The sequence below is a fragment of the Homarus americanus genome, unplaced genomic scaffold, assembly GCF_018991925.1.
Source record: "Homarus americanus isolate GMGI-L3 unplaced genomic scaffold, GMGI_Hamer_2.0 scaffold32340, whole genome shotgun sequence".
Taxonomy (NCBI): domain Eukaryota; kingdom Metazoa; phylum Arthropoda; class Malacostraca; order Decapoda; family Nephropidae; genus Homarus; species Homarus americanus.
The window spans coordinates 128,272-149,850 of record NW_024747232.1 but is presented as its reverse complement, the minus strand read 5'-3'; the positions used below and the strand labels follow the sequence as shown (position 1 = coordinate 149,850).

The following is a 21,579-nucleotide window of genomic DNA, read 5'->3' as shown; positions in this document are numbered from 1 at the left end:
GTCTGTTTGATATGATTTAGCCTAACCTAACCTAAGCAGAGCTAACTTATTCTGACCCAACACCAACTAACCTAACAAAGTAACGTACCCTAACCTACACTAAAGTAACGTAACCTAAACCAACGTACCCTAACCTAAACTAGCGTAACCTGACTTAATCTTTGCCCTGGACAATGTTCCTCTTGTTTAGTGTTCCTGACCACCCGAGTAATCACCCCCAGCTTAATTCACCTAAAGATTAACCACCCTAACACTATTGGGGGGGGGGGGATAATGTTAGGTTAGATTAGCATTAGGGGTGGTTAATCTTTAGATGAAATAAGCTGGGATAGAGAATGTTCAGGTGATAACTTTTCTAACACAACACCTCAATGGCCAATACCTTCTTTCGAAACACGGGAGTCAGGATGCCTACAACTCATGTTCATTGTGTATTCTGCCACCAGATATACTGTACCTATTGCATTTTTAATATCACACAGGCAAAAAGAGTTAATGAAACCTGTCTCATTCCTGTTTACACACCGCCATTGTTAACACATTTCCCAAACAATATGTTAATGCGTGAGTAAACATTGATACACCTGGGGGTCTCTATCTTAACACAACACCTTTAAAAATTTTCTCCCACGTGTCAAAAAAATTAATCTTTCCACTACATTTAAGAAGGGTGAAACATGCACACACATGTACTAGCTACCTCTCCAATATCCGTAAATCATCTCGGTAAAAGACAGTAAATAAGGACGAAAATTTAAAGGAAATTCTGGAGAAAAGAAGCAAGTCCTGTAGTGGTGTTGTAGCAAGGTCCGCGGTGCTTCTCAGGGTTACATAAACGTCGCCACATTATGAGGAGGAGGAGCCTGGAAGCGGATACCTGCCATTATAAACCAGCCGGAGGAAGCAAAGGGCAGAGTAGAACAGTGAGCTCAGCTGCCGTCTGGACACAAGAAGTGAGGTCGCTGGAGACGCCCGCCGGCTGCAACTGACCCGCCTGATTCAGCGACCTCGCCACCAAACCCTGTCAGGTTTACCACACTCAGCGCCCCTCGTCACCACAACAAAATCGTGCGCGTGTGTGTGTGTCATATCTCCACCACCTACACCCCACTCCAACGTTGCCTCCATCATCACACTCTAGGCTAATCATTTCTCCCACTCTCAACCATGCACTCCATCCAATTCCTTTACCACTCACCACCAACTCTTTTCCACCTCACCCTCACCACCACGTCCACACTCATCACCCCTTTTCAACGCCCTCACCATCATCACTACACCACAACGTACACTTCGCCACAGCCAAGCGATAACTTAAACTGAATATTGGTCACTAGAATAATCACATAGACACCAAACAAAAAAATCATGAAACTTTTCTTTAAATATAGCCGGGAAGAGAGAGATTACAGTACATGCAAGCGCCGCACCCACCCACCCACCCAGTCGCTGGCCTGAAATAGACTAATACCCAGCGTGGGACGAATTTTTTAAACGTACTGACATATACAGAAATCTTGGTAATGGTCTTGTTATTGTTTGAAATCTATACGACTTTGAATGCTAACAGCATAAACAGGGAGGAACTCGTGTTTTAAATTTCTCCCTTTAAAATACAACAGTTCACCAGCGCTCGGATAGTGAAACGAACCCCTGCCTGTCATTAATGCCTCGCCATGCAAACTGGAGATGGGAGGAGCTACCAGGAGGAGGAGAGAGAGAGAGGTGAAGTACGAGATGAGGGACGGTGGATGTGTGTGTGGGAAGGCAGGAAAGCAGAGGGGCTGGAGCAGGAGAATCGATAGAAGTGGTGGCGGTGCCTGGCGGGGTCGACACCGCTGTGCTGCTGCTTAACTCGCGGCCGACGCTGCTGTAGCCACCTCGAACAACGCCCCAGCTCGCTCGCCCGCCGACTCGACGTCTGACCTGGTGGGCGTGGGAACTATACAAATGTAGCGACACCCTCACATGTTACAGGCTGACGATAACCTGTACAGTCTTACTCTCGCAATGACCTGTAGCTACACTTCATAACAAAACATTCTTTTACAGGGTGTGTTGACTTAAAGCTGTTTTTCAACGACCAACTCTCTCCACGTTTGGTGATTATGAAAAATGTACTGGTGTGTGCGAGAGAGATTTAGGAGTAATGATAAGTAGGAACCTTAAGCAAAGCAAACAATGTGTTTTTGCTCGTAACAAGGCTAATAAAGTACTTGGGTTCATACAAAGGAGTGTTAGTTACAAGACTAGCGAGGTCATCCTAAAACTGTATCTTGCTCTTGTGAGACCACACCTGGATTACGCAGTTCAGTTCTGGTCACCGTATTACAGAATGGATATAGAATCCTTGGAAAGAATTCAGAGGAGAATGACAAAACTAATCCCGGGCATTAGGTACCTTGAGTATAGAGACAGGTTAAAGCATCTTAATTTGTACTCCCTCGAGAGACGTAGCGCGAGGGGCGACCTGATAGAGGTGTATAAGTGGAAGGCAGGGCTAAACAAAGGGGACATTACAAAGGTACTCAAACTATCCAACCAGGAGCGAACTCGTAACAATGGTTTTAAATAAGACAAATTTAGATTTAGGGGTGAAATAGGTAAACACTGGTTTGGAAACAGAGTAGTGGATGAATGGAACAAGTTACCAAATATCATCATTAACTCGAATACCCTGAATTGTTTCAAACATAGGTTGGATGCTTATATGAGCAATAGGGGTTGGGTGTAAACGGGACTGCCCAGTATGGGCCAATAGGCCCGCTGCAGTTTCCTCCATTCTTATGTTCTTATGCTTTGATTCTGTGTACAAGGCACTGTTTTAGAATTTGTCGGGGACGCACTATCATTTAATATTGATCTGGTTAAATGAACACACACACACACACACACACGCCCAAACAGAACATACATATCCCCAAACACAACACACACATGACCAAACACAACATACATATACCCAGACACAACACACATATCCACACACACAGCACATTACACACACGGCCAACACAACACACACCTATACCCCAAACACACACAGCTCCCCTCAGACAAACAGACACAGTCAAAAGTTAAAGAGGTGTTGAGAATAGCTACCTTCGTGGTTGGCGTCCTGATAATGAGAACGGAAGACAGGGTTGAAGGCAGTGGGGGAAAGAAGAAAAAGAAGGCGGAAGAAATGGGATGAGAGCGAGAGAGAAGTAGAACGCATGAAGGGAATGAGAAAAGAATAAAGACCTAGGACAAAAGAGAGAGAGAGAGAGAGAGGTGAGGAAAGGGGAATGGTGTGGTGGGGGCGGACAGGCGGATACCCTATGAATAAAAAGGTCAATCATTCAGGGAGGGAGGGAGGGAGGGAGGGAGGGAGGGGGGCATGTATAGCACAGGTCGATGACGAGAGCCCGTTTGTCGAGGGTGTGCCACATAGATCCCCGACACTCAAGAGATAAACACGTTTAATACTCAATTAATTTAAACTTGTATGACAATTTTACTGAAGATCTATCTATAAGAGGTGACCCACCCTTAATTCAGTGTAGCCAAGGGGTTAGTTGTTGTGTGGGGGTTTGGTATGGTGGCTGACCTTCACGAGAACAGCCCAACACTTGCATCTCATTATCTATTACAGGTGATGGCATTTATACAACAGCCATTACGATACAGTGAGAGAGAGAGAGAGAGAGAGAGAGAGAGTTCAGGCCGCCCTCCACACTCAGCCATCCATAACACAACCTGGTGAGGGAGGGGAAGGGGGAAGACTGAGGGGGGAAACTACAGGGAACTGAGAAGGGGAGGAAACAGGGAGAGAAGAGAGAGGGAGACCTAAGGGATGGTACAGGGAGCTGATAGTTGGAGACCTAAGGGAGGGTACAGGGAGCTGATAGGGGGAGACCGAGGAGGGGGGATCATGGGAGGGGGGGTGATCGAGAAGCCTCCCCCACACACGCTACTTACTGTACTACCTACTCCTATACAGTACCTCATGGCCGCCTTTACCACAGCACACACTTGCTCACACCAACACTAGGCATATATATATATATATATATATATATATATATATATATATATATATATATATATATATATATATATATATATATATATATATATACAAAACAAAAATGAATGAATCACAGGCAAGATATAATGAATTAAGATATAGTAAAAGGCTAGAGCACGTGAGGAATTAGAAAAATCACGCTTAAAAATACCTAAATGACAGAAGCTCTTAAAAACAAATGAATAACAAATGGGAAGGAGAAAAACACAAGGAATGAGACAGCATTCATTTAAAGAAGAGGATGGGCGAGTCTTGGTCGATGAAAAGGTAAAACAGAAAAAGCTGTGAAGGTGGAGCCATCGACTTAAAAAAATACACGGTCAGTAGCCTGGTGTCAACAGTGTGCATATGTAATCTCCCGTATGTTCTGAAAATCTATCAAAACACATTGCTCGTCCAGAAGAAATATCTGAAATTAATGAAACAATTACACAGGAGGATAATAAAAAAACTAGAGATCCGAGCCATTGATTAAAAAAAAAAACACTGCATACTTGAACTCCGAAGTGAGAAAATGAGTCCGATACAAAGATGACACTGAAAATGGTGTCCAATAATTATATACCTAAGATTTTATCGTAGTTAGGAAGTGGAGGATTTCCCCAAATATTCTAGAATCTGATTATATGGCGGTTATGGCGAACCATGGTAGTCAGAGTGAAACAGTGGCAACGACCAACTCCAAGCAAGCCAGCCAATGAACGCAATACCAACACAAATCATACGCAACACTGCAATAGTTTACACGATATAGAAAACTTGATAAGTTTAAAACCAAAATGTAACCCAATAAATAACATGAAAATTTTATTTGATCACTCTTTACAAAGGTCCCAGTTGATGATTTACTGGAGTTCCTCATAGATTCCCTGGATAATATTTCATTGCCTGTTTCGAAAGATGACCTCATCGAACTCATCAAACTATGTATTAAGGATTGTAAATTTGAATTCAATGGAGAATATTATGCTCAAAAATTTGGCATGGCAGTGGGTAATCCAGTCTCACCTGTATTAAGCAACCTATACAGTACATGGAATTCTTTGAAAAGAAACTATTAAGTAATATCTTACCACCTTCAGCAGTCTGGTTTAGATATGTAGATGATGTATTATGTCTCTGGCCATGTAATGAGGACCTAAAAGCGTTCCTGCCACAACTTAATAACTTAGCCCCCTCGATCAAATTCACTGTGGAATTAGAGCATGACTGTAAATTGCCTTTCCTAGACTGTCTGATCCACAGAATAGGTAACACCTTTAAGTTCAGTATTTATAAAAAAAACAATGTTTTTACATGCTTTGAGAATTTGCAGCCCGGAATTCATTGATGAGGAATATAAATATATCTATAATATTGGCTCAAACCTTAAATACCCTAGATCTTTCATAGACAAATGCCTGAACATTACTAAGAAATCTTTTTATAGAACTGATCCCAAGCCCACCCATGACCATAAGAATCTCCTAGTATTACCATTTCACAAAAATTTCTCTCAAATTCCTTTACAACTAAAAACCTGGAACGTCAATGTGGCATTTAAAAACTCATGCACTGTTAAACAGATGTTAATCAAGAACTCCCCCAATAATACAAATGGCTGCATTTATAAAGTCCCTTGCAAGGAATGTAATAGTTTTACTTAGGCCAAACAGGTAAAGATCTTGTAACTAGACTTAAACAACATAAATACAGTGTTAGGACAGGCCAGGAATCCAATGCTCTGTTCGTTCATTTGAGGGATAATAAACATTGCATTGACTGGGATAATGCCTCCTCAATATTACCTTGTAATTCAATTGACAGTAGGAACATTATAGAATCTAGTCTCATTAAACATACCGAATCCGTTAACATGAATTTGAGTAACGGTATGTACAAATTGGACAATTTTGTAATTAAGAAGATTTGTAACCAGGTGAGAAGGTTGGGTCAGTTTTCCCTCTGACCTGACTACCGACCGCTGCGGTGCTTTTGTAAAGATTAGTAGGGTCATTACCTATACTTGACCTCTGTGGACTTGTTCTCACCCTCCTCTGTATATATATAACTTGTTCTGCACTTCTATTTTAGTCTGTACTCACCCCTGAAGATGTGAATTACACGAAAGCGCTTGGGAACTTCGTGTTTTCTTTTTCCTTGTGGTTATCAGCATATATATATATATATATATATATATATATATATATATATATATATATATATATATATATATATATATATATATATATATATATATATATATATATATATATATATATATATATATATATATATATATATATTTCCCGATTTTTCCATCTCTGATAACTACATACAATACTGTACTGTACAGTGTGGAACTCGAACTCTCATGGCAACACGGTTGATGCCGAGGAACTGTTATATAGCATGATACTGCACCATATAACAACTATAACAACAAACCTGGGTTATGCCTTAACATGGTCCACCAATATATCATAACAAGACTCCAAACAGAAAGATCGGTCACAATGAGCCACCAACTCACCAAGCGTGGTGGTGGGGGTGTTGTTCCGAGTGGCATTCCTATGTAACACGTTCAAAACCAAAGTTGTGCACAATGAGGCAGAGAAACTACTTTATTGATCCATCAACAAAGCCACCATGTTATGGGCCTCCCAGTGGACAACTAGAGCCGGGCTGCGAATTATGAAGCGGATTAGACCGTCATTATTACTGCCCTGTATAATTTACGTCGTCCCTGCCACTATCGCACCTTAGATTAATGTGGCATCAACACGTACTGTACAGGCCAACACACAAGTTCGTGGTATAGTTGGCTCCACTCCTGCGTTTACCACCGAGTGCTTACCAATCCTCTCCTTGAAGTGTTAAGTCGAAGCATTTACCTGTGGGTGGGGGAGGGGGGAGAGGTGTATCTGTGTACAGTATGAGTCTTTCTGTGGAGGGGGGATCCGGGGTACTGGGGGTGAGGAGGGAAAGTGTACAGTATATCAATTAAGAACATAAGAAAATAAGGAGTCTGCAATAGGCCGGTTGGCCTGTGCATGGCAGCTCCTGTCGAGAGTTACTACCACTCTCTATCATCCATGAATCTATCCAGCCTCCCTTTGAAACTTTCCAGCACTTACTACAAAGTTGCTAAGCTTGTTCCACTCGTCCACCACCCTATTTGTAAACCAGTTCCTTCCTATCTCACTTCCTAAACTTGAATCCGTTGTTCCGAGTCCTATCCTGCTCGGATATTATAAGAACTTTATCTATATCACCTTTATTGATTCCTTTCACCCACTTGAATACTTCTATCATATCTCCCCGCACTCTTCATCTTTCTATGGAATGCAAGTTTAGTTTCTTTAACCTATCCTGATATGGAAGGTTTCTAAGTCCCGGAATCATTTTCGTCATTCTTCGCTACACCGACTCTAGTGAATTGATATTCATTCTATAATAAGGGCACCAGAACTGAACCGCATAATCGAGGTGCGGCCTAACTAGCGCAAGATACAGTTGCAATAAGACCTCTGCACTCTTATTACTTATACTTCTAGATATAAAACCCAATACTCTGTTTGCCTTATTTCGAACAGTAACGCACTATTTTCTAGGCCGTAGGTCCGGGCTTACAAGTACCCCTAGGTCTCTTTCACAAGTCGACTTCTCTAGGTTGATGTTGTTAAGGCTGTATACATTGACAGTATTTGTTCTTCCAATATTGAGTACGCAGCACTTGCTGGTGTTGAATTTCATTTGCCATTTTTCAGACCACCCCTGCAGTTTATTTAGATCCTCCTGTAATGCATTTGCATCCTGCCCCGAATTAATCTGCCGCCCTATTTTGGTGTCATCCGCAAACTTGCTTATGTCACTGCTGATCCCAGTATCTAGATGTTTATGTAGATTATGAACAAGAGTGGGCCTAGTACTGACCCCTGGGGAACCCCACTGGTTACACGACCCCACTCAGATTTAACACCATCTATGCTGACCCTCTGCGTTCTATCGGTGAGCCATGATTTTATCCAATTTAAAACTTTCCCCTCGATACCATGAGCCTTAATTTTTCTCAGAAGCCTCTGATGCGGTACTCTGTCAAATGCTTTGCTAAAGTCTAAGTAAATAACATCGTAATTTTCGTCATTATCTACTACCTCGAAGACTTTCCTAAAAAATGTCAGCAGATTTGTTAGACAAGATTTTCCCTTTGTAAACCCATGTTGAGAGTCATAGATTAATTTGCTTTTCTCTAAATGCGATCAGTTGGGGATATTACAATGCTGAATAACGTTTTGGTAATACCAACGGGGTTTCCTCAAATGAGTGTAATCGTCTAGCCCAAACCAGATAAAAATACTAAAGTTACAATAGGATGAAAGGAAAGATGTGAGGAGCAAATGGAGTAGCTACCACATTGATCTTGATATTCTTTTTACTGTCAGAGCCATTGCCAAGCAGCTTAGGATCCTTCCCTCATGCCTTCTGTTCAGGACTAGTTAGCTAAAACTAAAGACAATATGACAGATTATCCTGGAATCAAAGCTGGCTGACAGTGGCCTTGACATAGTGAGTGATTAATGAGCAGTCATAGCTCTAATAAACCTTCCAACATAATAAAAAACTGTTGCATATGAAGTCAATGGTGTGATAAGGAACAAAGGGTGAATGGTATTTCAATCATGAATAAACAGATCAGACCTGACTCATTGACATAACGGGGAGTGGTCTAAAGAACTTAGCACCCCTAAGGAACAGAGCAAATGACATGCTGCTTGGTTGTGAACTCTCTCAGAAAAAACCTTTCAATCTATATTAGGAAAGGCTAGACCATCCCTGGTAGGATTAACAATAAAAAACTAAAGCAAACGCTGGCAGGATACCAATGTTCAATACTGGTAATAAAATTTATATGAAAGCTTTTCTCTTCTTTCAATCTAATTTCACCTTTAATTCCATGAAATCTTTACACAAGAGGTTTAATTACTATAGGTACACTAAATGGTGTACAGTACCAAACATACACACTGAACCTAATGATGTCTGGTACAGTAAGTCCTCGTTTAACGTCCCCCCCCAACAACACTGTTTTGTAATAACGTCACTACTCTTTAGATACCCATGATTCAGACAACGTCCTGCCGATTCGGTACAAAGTCGTCACGGACTACTTTGTACGGCACATCATCCTCTCTCTCATCTTGGCGTACTACTCTCTCTCGCCGAGCGTCACAACGTCCCCAAGTGTCTCCAATCTTTGTTAGGCTTCCACAGGATTCGTGCGTGATTAAGCATTTTTACTCTAAATACTGTACTGTAACCATTCGAAGTGGCTTCCAAGCCTTGCTACGAAAATGGAGGTTTTAAACAGTTTTGAGAAAAGTGAAAGTGCGGTGGACATTGGTATTGCGCTAGACCTCTCCCCCACAACACTGAGTACTGTCCGGACCAGCTCAGACAAGATTAAGGCTAGTGCTGGAAGTGGTACTTCTATGAGTGCAACAAAAACAAGTCATGCTCGAAGTTCCATGATTGAAAGATGGAGAAGATGCTGGCTATGTGGATGGAGGACCAAAATCAACGCAATGCCCCTGTGAGCCTTATGCTTATCTAGCATGTAGCAAAATCCTTGTTTGACGACTTAAGGGCATAGAGGGTGAAGGATTGAAGGATGAGACCTTTACGGCCAGCCGAGGATGGTTTCAACACTTTAAGCATTGTTATAACTTCCACAATATTAAGATGACTGGTGAAGCTGCTAGTTCAGACACGGTTGCGGCAGAGATATTCCCACCTGAGTTCAAGAACATTATCGAGAAAGGAGGCTACTCAGTGAAGCAATTCTTCAATGTGGATGAGACTGGTCTCTTTTGGAAGAGGATGCCTGAAAGGACCTATATCTCCAAGGAAGAAAGAAGAGCGCCAGGATTTAAAGCGGCAAAAGACCGCTTGATGCTGCTGCTTGGTGCAAACGCTGCTGGTGACTTCAAGCTTAAGCCAATGTTAGTTTTTCACGCTGCCAACCCACGGGCCCTGAAAGGTTACTCTAAGGATCACTTTCCTGTCATGTACAAGGCAAATAAGAAGGCATGGATCACCAGCGCCCATATTTAGCCAGTGGTTAAATATGTACGTCGTCATCTGCAATGAAGGAATATTGTGCCAAGGAGAACCTAGACTTAAAAATTCTTCTTGTCGTTGATAATGCTCCAGCTCATCCTCCCAATCTAGACTAGTTGTATTCCTGCCTCCCAACACGACAGCACTGATGCAGCCTATGGACCAAGGCGTTATCGTCTCATCCAAGGCCTATTATTTACGGCGTACCCTAGACCAACTTCTCGAGGCTACTGTTGGAGAAAATAAACCTACGATCCGAGAATATTGGCGGGGATACAACATTCTTCATGCAATCCACAACACTGGCAAGAAGTTTCAGAAAGTTGCCTGAACGGTGTGTGGTGTAAATTATGGTTAGAGTGCGTGAACAACTTTACGGGACTCACGGACTTAGTCCAATCTGTGAATAGGGATATCCTCAGCTTGGCTAGACAGGCAGGCTTTCATGAGTTGGAATCTGAGGATATTGAGCAAGTCCTGGCACCCCATACAGAAGAGTTAACTAATAAAGATCTGCAACTGCTAACAGAACAAAGTGCCGCTGAAAACGCCGACACCGAAGAACCACAACGAACGCTAACTACCAAGAGGATGGCAGAAGCGTTTGACATGATCCAGCAAGCAATGCAAATCTTCTCTGATGACGACCCAAACAGAGAACGTAGCCCAAAGATTGTACGCAACATGGAGGAAACTCTTTGTTGTTATAATAAGGTCTACTGGGAAAAAAAGAAAAGGAGCACTATGCAGTCAACGCTGGATTCTTTTTTTAGTCATTGGGAGGCAGAAGCAGCTTCTTCACATCAGCCTGCAAGGGAGGAGGAGCAAACAGCAGCCGAGGAGGAACCCCAGTCAGAGCAGGAGGAGGAGCCACAGGGTCTGTGCTCTCCACTACCCACCACACACTCGCTCCATCTCTGACCATCAGTGAGTACAATACAAAAATGATTTAGTTTATTTATCTTTTTGGATGTGTAATATGTAACTTCTTTAGTTTATCTATTTCTTATGGGGAAAATTGATTCCGTTAGTGTCGTGATTTTCAGGAACGGAACCACGATGTTAAGCGAGGACTTACTGTACACTATTTTAAGTTTCATCTGCTCAGGCTATTTTCTTTCTTAAATTTTTTCATTTTGCTATACAGTACAGTACAGTATTCCATTGCAATCATTGGAAGCCTAATTGGCCCCTGTTTTTACCACTGACACAATACTGTATTATGCCTCTTCATAAATGTACATAGGAAAGAGGGTTCAACATGCTTGACTGCCCATTAGAAGCAATGTGGATACAGCACACTGTATATAAAGCCTTCAGCATACAAGAAAGCAGAGTGCCAGGCCCCCCATACTAAACCAATTCTGCTCTCCAACTTTTGTAGTGATGTATCGATACTGTACCCATTTACAGCTGTGAGGACTGGGAATGCCCTGTGATCAAAACAGTGCCCTAAGGATAAGAGGTAAGCACTGTATCCACACGACTGCAACACACTAACACCAAACATGCATAAGGCAATGCCACGCAGCAGTACTTTTGATGGCAGGAAACATAAACACCATAGCCCTTTTAACTGGAACCAAACATTGGAGTTGCATTTACCAATGAATGCAGCAAAAGATAAGATTATTGATAAGATACTAACGCTAGTCATACCACATTGACTAACTCTTTTAACAATTTCCTCTCTGACAGGTTACAAAGGTACTGTATATGCTAACAGTGAGAGAATGACCTGAAAGTACATTAACACATGTAAGGATGTACAGTATTAAAGAGTTGTGTTACAATGTCAAAACAAAGAATGCAATTTAGCACAAGGTATTCTTAAAACTATAGTTGAATGCAAAATTAATACTGTACTGTACAAGTACAATACTGTACTACAATACAGGCAGCTCCTGATTTACAAAATTCCCAAGTGACGAAAAAATTAATCTTGTCCCATGATTTGATTTATGAATGAAAAATCCAAAAAAATAACATTTTATCACCATTTTCTAGTTTTCTTAGGTACTGTAATAATGAAATTTTGCTAAAAGAATGCTTTTTGTTTAAATACCAACATGCCTTCTTATTTTTTTCACTGATTTAGTTTATTATTCTCTAACACTCGCAATGTAATTAACCCCTTGGGTACAAGGGGTCTCACTGTGCAGAATAAAATATTCTGCGTAAACCAAATCAAATATTTATAGTGTCCTGTAGATGAAGGGGGAGAAAATGACAGCCAGTCTCAGATGATAGAAAACACAAGCCGATAACACTTACTTTAGGTGTAGAATATTCTGCATATGACTTAATCCCTTGTTTAGAAGTTGTCTTATTTTTAGAACAATATGAAAGGTGTTTATTACTCTAAAATAATTACGTATTAGTTTAATAAGTTTTCAGAGAAGTTAGTAATTTAACCAAGTTTTACTTTTTTCATCCATAACGAATGACTGCTGAATGGGAACCTTTAATGTTTTATATTTTATCCAGGGGTGCAAAATAATACAATACCTTACATCATCATCTATAGAGGTCGTGAATATGTAAAATATTTGTTAAATTCATTAAAGACATGTCATAAATGTGGTGCATATGAATATTTGGTAAATTCATATTTTTTATTCGATATACATTTCAGCCTATAACAATGTACTGTACTGTATACCTTTTAATTTTCATGTCCAATTATAAATCCGCAAATTATTCCTGAATGTCCCTGAGCGTATATCATATTATTTTGTTTCAAAATACACTACAATCTTAAGTGCATGATTTGTTCTTTACAATATTCTTATGAAAAACAGCTTTAGCAAAAATAAAGCGAGTCTGGCAGTTGCCAGATAAGTAGGGGGTCCCCGAATTACGAACAGGTTCCGTTGTTGAGCACATTCTTAAGTCAGATTTGTACGTAAGTTGGAACACATGCTCTGTGCATACCATACTTACAGAAATCTTTTTTTAAATCCCACTAAAGTATATCATAACCTAGTCCTTATATATTCTAAAATCACTTAATTTAAGACAAAAGAAGAGATAGAATGACAAAATACAGTAAATGAAATACTGTACATGTATACTGTAAATTTCAAGTTTAACCCTGTTCGTATCGGCGGGCGTCCATTAGTCGAGTACTTACCACTATCTGATTGAAAGTCTCTGAAAATTGTGACACCATTCATTTGGGCAATTGTACAGTACAATAAAGGTGTAAAGTTGTAAGACAAAGTATGTAATGGAAGTGAACAAAAATTTGGAAGATGTGGATATCAACATCAGCGCATTAGAGTGTAAGTGTAGGGTCAGCTATCTGACGGCAGCATTTACACCATGAAAACAGAGCAACAGCAGTTTAGAATAACGCAATAACTCATCAGATGCCGAGCATGGGATTTTTTCATAAGGAACGTACCAATACAGTCTCACCCAAAAGTTCGTTAACTCTCCCAGCCAGCTATTGCCGACACTGCCTGCTTCAGATGTTTGAAACTGTCTCGGTACCAACCAAACATGAAACAGAGACGAATGAATCTAAAGGTTCGAAGTAACAAACTCACGTTCATACATCTTTTTTTTTTTACGGGAATTAGCCCACCCGGACACAGGACAAACGACCCACAACGGGGCCTGGGGGGCAAAAAAAAAGAACAGAAAGAAATTGAAAATAGAGAAGAAAAAGGTTATACTGTGTTAATCTACACCACCAAGATGCCGGAAAACCAGCTTTTTAAAGTGAGACATTGTATAAGTATGGAAACACAGAAGAAGGCAGAGCATTCCACAGTTTGGCTGTGTGAGGAAAGAAGGAGGTACTATAACGGGTTATTCTCGTGTGACCGACATCCACAGAGAAACGGTAGGCACCGCGGGCAAGACTTGTGTTACGAGCCCACGGCCTTGCTGGCGGTACACAGGATGCCAAATCCACCGAACATTGCCCATTAAAGTACCTGTAAAAGAGAGATGGTGAAGCAACATTGTGGCGAAGAGAAAGGGAAGAGAGATTGTCGACTAAAGGAGGAGAGTTAATAAGACGAAATGCCTTTGATTCCACCCAATCTAATAGTTGGACAGAAGAAGAGCCACCCCAGATATGGGAGCAGTACTCCAAGTTAGGACGAATGAATCCCTTATATACTTGGAACAACTGCTCAGGAGTGAAATAGTTACGGCATCTGTACAGCATTCCCAACTTTCGGGAGGCAGCTTTAGCTATATTAAGGATGTGTGATTTCCAGGACATATTGGAGGAAATGGTGAGGCCTACTATATTTATTTCAGAATTTGGGAGGATGATAACGTCCTGAAATGTAATTAGTGGGAGATCGTCTAATTTACAAAGTGTAATTGGTAAATATTGAGTTTTATTACTATTGAACTTAACCAAGTTTGTACCTCCCCATTCGGAGATGCTGCACAGATCCGCATTGATAGAAGTAATGATATCAGCTCTAGAAACAGATCTAGTTTGAGAGTTAGGAGGAAGGGGAAAAAATGAAGAAAAGTGAAGAGTAGAATCATCAGTGTAAGAATGGATAGAATTAGTTGTAGTGTGAAGTAAATTATTGATAAAAAGAAGGAAGAAAGTAGGTGAAAGAACAGAACCCTGTGGGACACCACTGCAGTATTGGTAGAGAAAGAGCGAGAGATCGATCCCTCGACGACAACTGCCATGGATCGGTTCTCAAGGAAGCTAGAGATTAGAAAACAAAGTGGGGGAGAGAAACCAAAAGAGGGAAGTTTAGAAAGCAAAGACTTGTGCCATACCCTGTCAAATGCTTTGGAGATGTCGAGGGCCACAATGAAAGTTTCCTCATAATCCCTAAGAGAGGATGACCAAAGATGGGTGCAATGGGAGAGCAGATCACCAGTAGATCTCACCTGATAAAAGCCATACTGATGATCAGACAAAAGAGAAAAGCGTTCAAGGTGACGGAGAAAATGAGAGTTCAAGATAGTTTCGAAAATCTGAGAGAGAGATGAAGTTAGGGCAATGGGGAGATAGTTAGAGGGATTAGAATGATCACCTTTCTTCGGAAGGTATGCTTCCAAGAAGAAGGAAAAGTTTGGGTTTTGAGGCAGAGGCGAGCAAGCACAGGGGCCAGAGCTTCAGCACACTCCCTCAGAACACAAGGGGGTATTCTGTCTGATCCATGCGCCTTACTCACATCCAACCTGGATAACACACCGGCAACCCTGCGAGTGGAGATTATAGGAAAGTGCATAGGTTCAGTAGGAGGTGCCGGGGTAGAAGGGATAGAGTGGGAATCATCTAAGGTGGAATTAGAGGAGAATAAGGTGCCAAAGAGATTGGCTTTGTCAGGGGGAGAGTTGGCTATAGAGTTATCAGGTCGGAAGAGAGGAGGAAAAGGAGTGCAGAAGTTGTTACAGATGTTTTCGGTTAAGGACCAAAACGATTTACTAGAGGAAGAATTAGTCAGGACAGCGGTCTTTCTTTTTATAAAATTCTGCTTGGCCCTACGAAGAATAGCCTTACAACGATCCCTAGAAGTAATGAAAGAGGTGTGGGTAAAAGGAGAAGGAGATAGTTTCATAGCTCGATATGCCCTATCTCTCACCCTGCAAGCAAGAGAGCAGGAGCGATCAAACCACGATTGTAATGTGAAAGTTTTGGTAGAAGATGGGATAAATGCACTCATACCGCCCTGTATAACCCCAGCAATGCTGTCAGCACATACCGAGGCGTCCCGAGTGGAAAAGCAACATTCATCCCAAGGAAAGTCGGTGAAGAATTCTCGCAAGGATTGCCAGCTTGCCCTCCGATAGTGCCATAGTTGACGTTTCGAGGGGGGTGGGGGTCGTGCCCAGTTTGATTTAATAGAAATAAGGTTGTGATAAAAACACCCTAAGGGAGCAGAAACTGAGTATGAATAGTGTGAGGGGTTAGAGGTAAAACAAAGATCAAGAATGTTAGCAAGTTGATTGTGTCGATCAGGAACACGTGTAGGGTGTTTGATTATTAGTTCCAAATCATTAGGTAGGGAAAAAGAAAGTGCCTCAGCTCCACCTGGGTCATTCCTTGCACAGCCAAGCCACTCTCTGTGATGTACTGTATATTGAAATACCCTAGGTAGAGGATCTCGGTGTTGGGGTGTGTGGACAGCAACGACTCATGGCAAGAAATGAGATAGTTAAAGAGTTCGAAATAGTTGGTAGATATGGGAGAACAGTACAGTATAGACTCGATTTACGCGGATTTGGTTTACGCATTTGGTCATTTACGCGGCACCTTGCCAGACCGACAATTTTTATTTACACGGTTCATTCCATCATTTAAACGGGAAGCGGCGCGGGCAGGGTGCGCACAAGGTCACCCAGTCAACAAAACATTACCGAGTTCTTCACCCGCCACCCACCACAGCCGGCCCAAGTCAGTGATAGTGAGGATATGGACTTTGAGGGGTTTGACAAAGAGGCCCTGCAAGCCTCTGTGGTGGATAGTGATATAATTGATACAGGTGAGGGCCAATAATCTGCCCTTTGCCTCGGAACCAACCCCCCATCCCCGTGTGCCCAGCCATCTTTTCTACTAACGTAAGTGTTAAAAAACCTAATATTATTGATATTTCTCTTAAATATTAATTGTGTGTGCATACCATCATAAAATTAAGATGTTACTTTTACTACAACGTACGTATTGTGTCGGAGAAAGTGTAGTTTGGGGGTCGGCCCAGTCTCTATTTCAATTAATCCCATATGTTCTGTCATTTCGTTTATGCGGACCTCCACGGGTTCAATTGACCGCGTAAATGAAGACTATACTGTATAGGAAACATAGAAAAATAGTCACAGTTGGTAGAGATATTTTGAGCCAGATGACATCATAAAGGGAAGATTCAAGATACGTCAGTCGAGCTATAGGTGTACGTGTGTTGCAGTAGGAGCATACACCTCCCTTAGAACGGAAGGAGGTATAAAGATTGTAATTGGAGACTTGAAAAGGTTTGGGTGAAGCTGCTTTGGACAGTTGAAGTTCGGAAAGTAGTAAGAGGTTAGTAGATGGTGCTCTACAGAAGGAAAATTGGATCTCAGGCCGCGAATGTTGGAAAAATGAAGCGTGAAAAAAGTCGATCCTCCAGCAACCGCGGTGGTGTCAGTTGAGGCCCCAATAACTTGATGATCAGGTCGGCCCTGGGGTCCACAACCTTCCCAACCAGCGGGACCCATCTGAGAAGGCCCCACTTCAATATTAATATAAACTGACATAGGAGAATAAAATAGAATGAATAAAACAGATCAAAAATGAGTATGGTTATATTTGTGGTGTTGTCAATAGTAAAAGAGACAGTTGAGGCCCTGCAATTGTGTGTAAATGAGGCAGAAAGATAGATGAGCAACCTGGGACTTGGTCACAATTTTTGTGATGCCATATGGCAGCAGAGTCTACCATTAGACAACACATTATGCTTCCAATATCTTCCCAGGCGGTAGTACCTCCCTGTTTGGTAGCTGCCTACTACCTACTTACTATCCCATTATGGCATAAAACGAATCTTTACCAAATGGATTTCGTCTAAGACTCTAAATCATAATATCTGTAGATTTCATAGATCCACCACATTTATCATTTTTGACTCAGGATATAGGTATAGCAGCAGTATGTGAAACATCGATGTTTATTGGTACAACAGTTAATGAACATGCGTGACGTGCCTTCTTTCTGACAAACCTAACATAACCTAACCATTGATAATACAATTCGTCATTAAGGCTGCTGTACCTATAGCCAAAGTGATTTTGGTATACGGCTACTGTACCTTTTTCCACTACAGGTATGTTCTTTTATATTCCAATCCTGATATTGAACTTTGAAAGTGAATTTCCTTAAGACAAAATAAAAAAGGCCGAAGGTACTTACACACGACTGTGCAAATAACAAAATTATTATTTGCACCCAAACCTCGTCATCAAGGTGTATTGGATGCAAATACTGAAACATATCTGCACTCAAGGCGTGCCCTAGCAAAATTCGGGTTAAAATTATTGCACCCATTTACACCTGATATTACCTAATCATATCCAATGAAAGAAAGATGAAAAAGAAGTGTGTAACTATTCAAATTAGAGTAAAAAAGACCAATGACGTTATTTGTGCAGACTTCTATTTTTGCCAATAATGTTTCCAATGGAATTGTGAAAATTAAAATTATCTCATATATTATTTACTTTATTATCGTATACAATACTTTGATGTCTGGTACAGAACTTGGTAATATTTTACTTTCAAATACGGGAATCTTCGGAATTTTATCTTTGCAATCAATAGTTTAGACAATTCTAAGACACATTTCTTCTGTGATATTTCCCTCGTAAATGACTTATTTATGCCGAGTTTCCAGGGGGAAACTTCATAGAAGAAAGTGTCTTAGAATTGTCTAAACTATTAATTACAAAGATAACATTCCTAAGATTCCTGTACTGTCTGAAAGTAAAATTTATCCAGAACTTAACCTAACTCCCTAGCAGCCCCCCTGGACCCCCATAATGTTAAGCAGAAAGAACTTACTTTGATATCTGGTACCTAAACAACCTAACTTTACCTACTGGTTTGTTTAAGAGATAGTGAAACTGTTATCAGCACCCGAGTTTTGTCACTGCAAAATTCTTATATTCGATAGGCAGCGGATATTGCGGATGACACCAAAATAGGGCGGCAAATTAATTCAGGGCAGGATGCAAATGCATTACAGGAGGATCTAAATAAATTGCAAGGGTGGTCTGAAAAATGGCAAATGAAATTCAACACCAGCAAGTGCAGCGTACTTAATATTGGAAGAACAAATACTGTCAATGTATACAGCCTTAACAACATCAACCTAGAGAAGTCGACTTGTGAAAGAGACCTAGGGGTACTTGTAAGCCCGGACCTACGGCCTAGAAAACAGTGCGTTAATGTTCGAAATAAGGCAAACAGAGTATTGGGTTTTATACCAAAAGTGTAAGTAATAAGACTGCAGAGGTCTTATTGCAACTATATCTTGCGCTAGTTAGGCCGCACCTCGATTATGCGGTTCAGTTCTGGTGCCCTTGTTATAGAATGGATATCAATTCACTAGAGTCGGTGCAGCGAAGAATGACGAAAATGATTCCGGGACTTAGAAACCTTCCATATGAGGATACGTTAAAGAAACTAAACTTGCATTCCCTAGAAAGATGAAGAGTGCGGGGAGATATGATAGAAATATTTAAGTGGGTGAAAGGAATCAATAAAGGGGATATAGATAAAGTTCTTATAATATCCGAGCAGGATAGGACTCGAAGCAATGGATTTAAGTTGGATAAGTTTAGGTTTAGGAAGGAGATAGGAAGGAACCGGTTCACAAATAGGGTGGTGGACGAGTGGAACAAGCTTAGCAACTTTGTAGTAAGTGCGGGAACTCTGGAAAGTTTCAAAAGGAGGCTAGATAGATTCATGAATGATAGAGAGTGGTAGTAACTCTCGACGGAAGCTGCCATGCACAGGCCAACCGGCCTATTGCAGACTCCTTATTTTCTTATGTTCTTATGACTGGCTAAGCTCCTACTAACGCTATTTTACCATGAATGCGCTCTGATTGGCTAATCGTCCATTATCGGCGAATAACGCAAGAACTATATTTGACTGTGACTCTGGTGGCATTTACTTTGCCAATGAGTCAATCTTTGTTGTGCAAGGAAACTTATCATTACAAAAGAGGCGACATTTACTAGAACCTAATAGAACCTGACCTAACTAACTAAAGAAACCTACCTAGCCTTACCTAACTTCCTAGACAGGGGGGCACATTAAACAGAAAGTACTTAGCCAATCAAAGCACACTCACGGTAAAATGGCATCAGTAGGAACCTAGCCAGTCAATAATAGCGTTGAAATCGAGGTTCAAATAATGGTTTCACTATTTGCACCAGATTCTCGTCATCAGGGAGATCGGTTTGACATTGCGAAAATCGGGTGCAAATATCGAAAACGTTATTTGCACTATTGAGTGAAAATACCCACTTCAAATAAAAAAGGTCTGGCCAAATAGCAATTCTACAATAAACGTGAAAATTCTACTTCAAGAAAACAACAGGTAAATTTATCTAACCTAACCTAACCTAACCTAAGCCTTGAGTATATTCGCTGCAAGACCGAAACGATTATACCAAACAAAAAGTACCATCACATATATTACATTAATAAAATCACTTCCATAAACGTATATCTAAAACAAAACACAAACAAGAAAAAATATTTGTTAACAGAAAACCACAGCATCATCAACCCTATCATAAAATTCTTTGTATTTAGTATCAATAAGACAATCAATGACCTTCTTTATAGGTTTACAAAGCTAAATATTTGCGGAAATGTATTTACAAAGGCGAGGATAAGAAGAAATAGTCTATAGGTGAATCATTTCCTCAAAACAATATAACCGACATTGTCCTTCATCATCCCATTGTCAAATACTCCCTCTCTTATACATACAATCTAATGTTTCTTGTTTAATTACTCTATAAAAAAACTCATCCTTCTAATATAACACCAAAAATGTGGTAAAAGTACTTACGTTCATGTGTAAATGAGCTATTACATCCAGAGGTATGACGCAACAACCTCCCTCATATCACTCTCAAGACATGACTGACCCTCCCATGGATTGTTTACGGACACTTCAATGAGTCCGAGTAGTTCGCATCCTTTGTTACTTCTCTATCTCAACTTATATGGTTATTTATATCAGGTTTATGATTAAAATTATTTTTTTAAAGTAACCATAGTAGTTATTACTTAATATTTATTATTTTTTTTATGTTGTATCTATCAGAATGTGATATGTATACTTATATTTGAAGTCGTTCTGCAAGTAAACGGACACAGTGCGCGTTAGAGAGTTGTTTACATGCGTAGACCAGAGCGCATGCGTCAAGAAAGGGGTAAAGTAGCGGTAACTTTAAATAGTGAATTTTACTGTTTCTGTTGTTACTTTATGGTTAACTCAAATACTCAAGATCTCTCACATTAACAATAATTTAAGGGAACGGTGCAATTTCTTCCTTGGGTGCAATATTCTTTCAAAGTAGAGGTAATTTTTAGAAACTTTCATCATCTACTGTAAAGCGGGGTTATTGATAATTATGTCGAAGGCTATTTTGCTGTTTTGAAACCCGGTATTGTTCCACAGCTTGAGCTAGTTGGTCTACCTGCACCCTGTGTGAAGAAGTATTACTCCTCCATGTTTGTCCCATTGAAAGATTAAGAGAGTTTATTGCTTGTATTGAGATTACAGGAGGAGTAATATGCCAGAAATTGCCTGACTGCCTTAAAGGACTTCATCTGGACCCTCAGTTGTGTAGAGCACAGACTTATGATGGTGCAGGGAACATGGCTGGAGAAACCAATGGGTGTGCAACAAATTTCTAGAAATTGGTTC

At 40.6% G+C, this 21,579-nt stretch overlaps 1 protein-coding gene across 2 annotated transcripts in view; it reads right to left on the bottom strand.

The window, feature by feature from the left end:
* Positions 1-20,810, bottom strand: part of LOC121879505 (catenin alpha-like) — a 68,526-nt gene extending 47,716 nt beyond the window's left edge. The window contains exon 1 of one of the 2 annotated variants that reach the window (XM_042386154.1): positions 20,716-20,810. The gene's annotated coding sequence lies outside the window, so the exon portion shown is untranslated. The remainder of the gene's footprint in view (positions 1-20,715) is intronic. The other variant, XM_042386147.1, reaches the window with a different exon arrangement.
* Between the last annotated feature and the right edge of the window lie 769 nt (positions 20,811-21,579).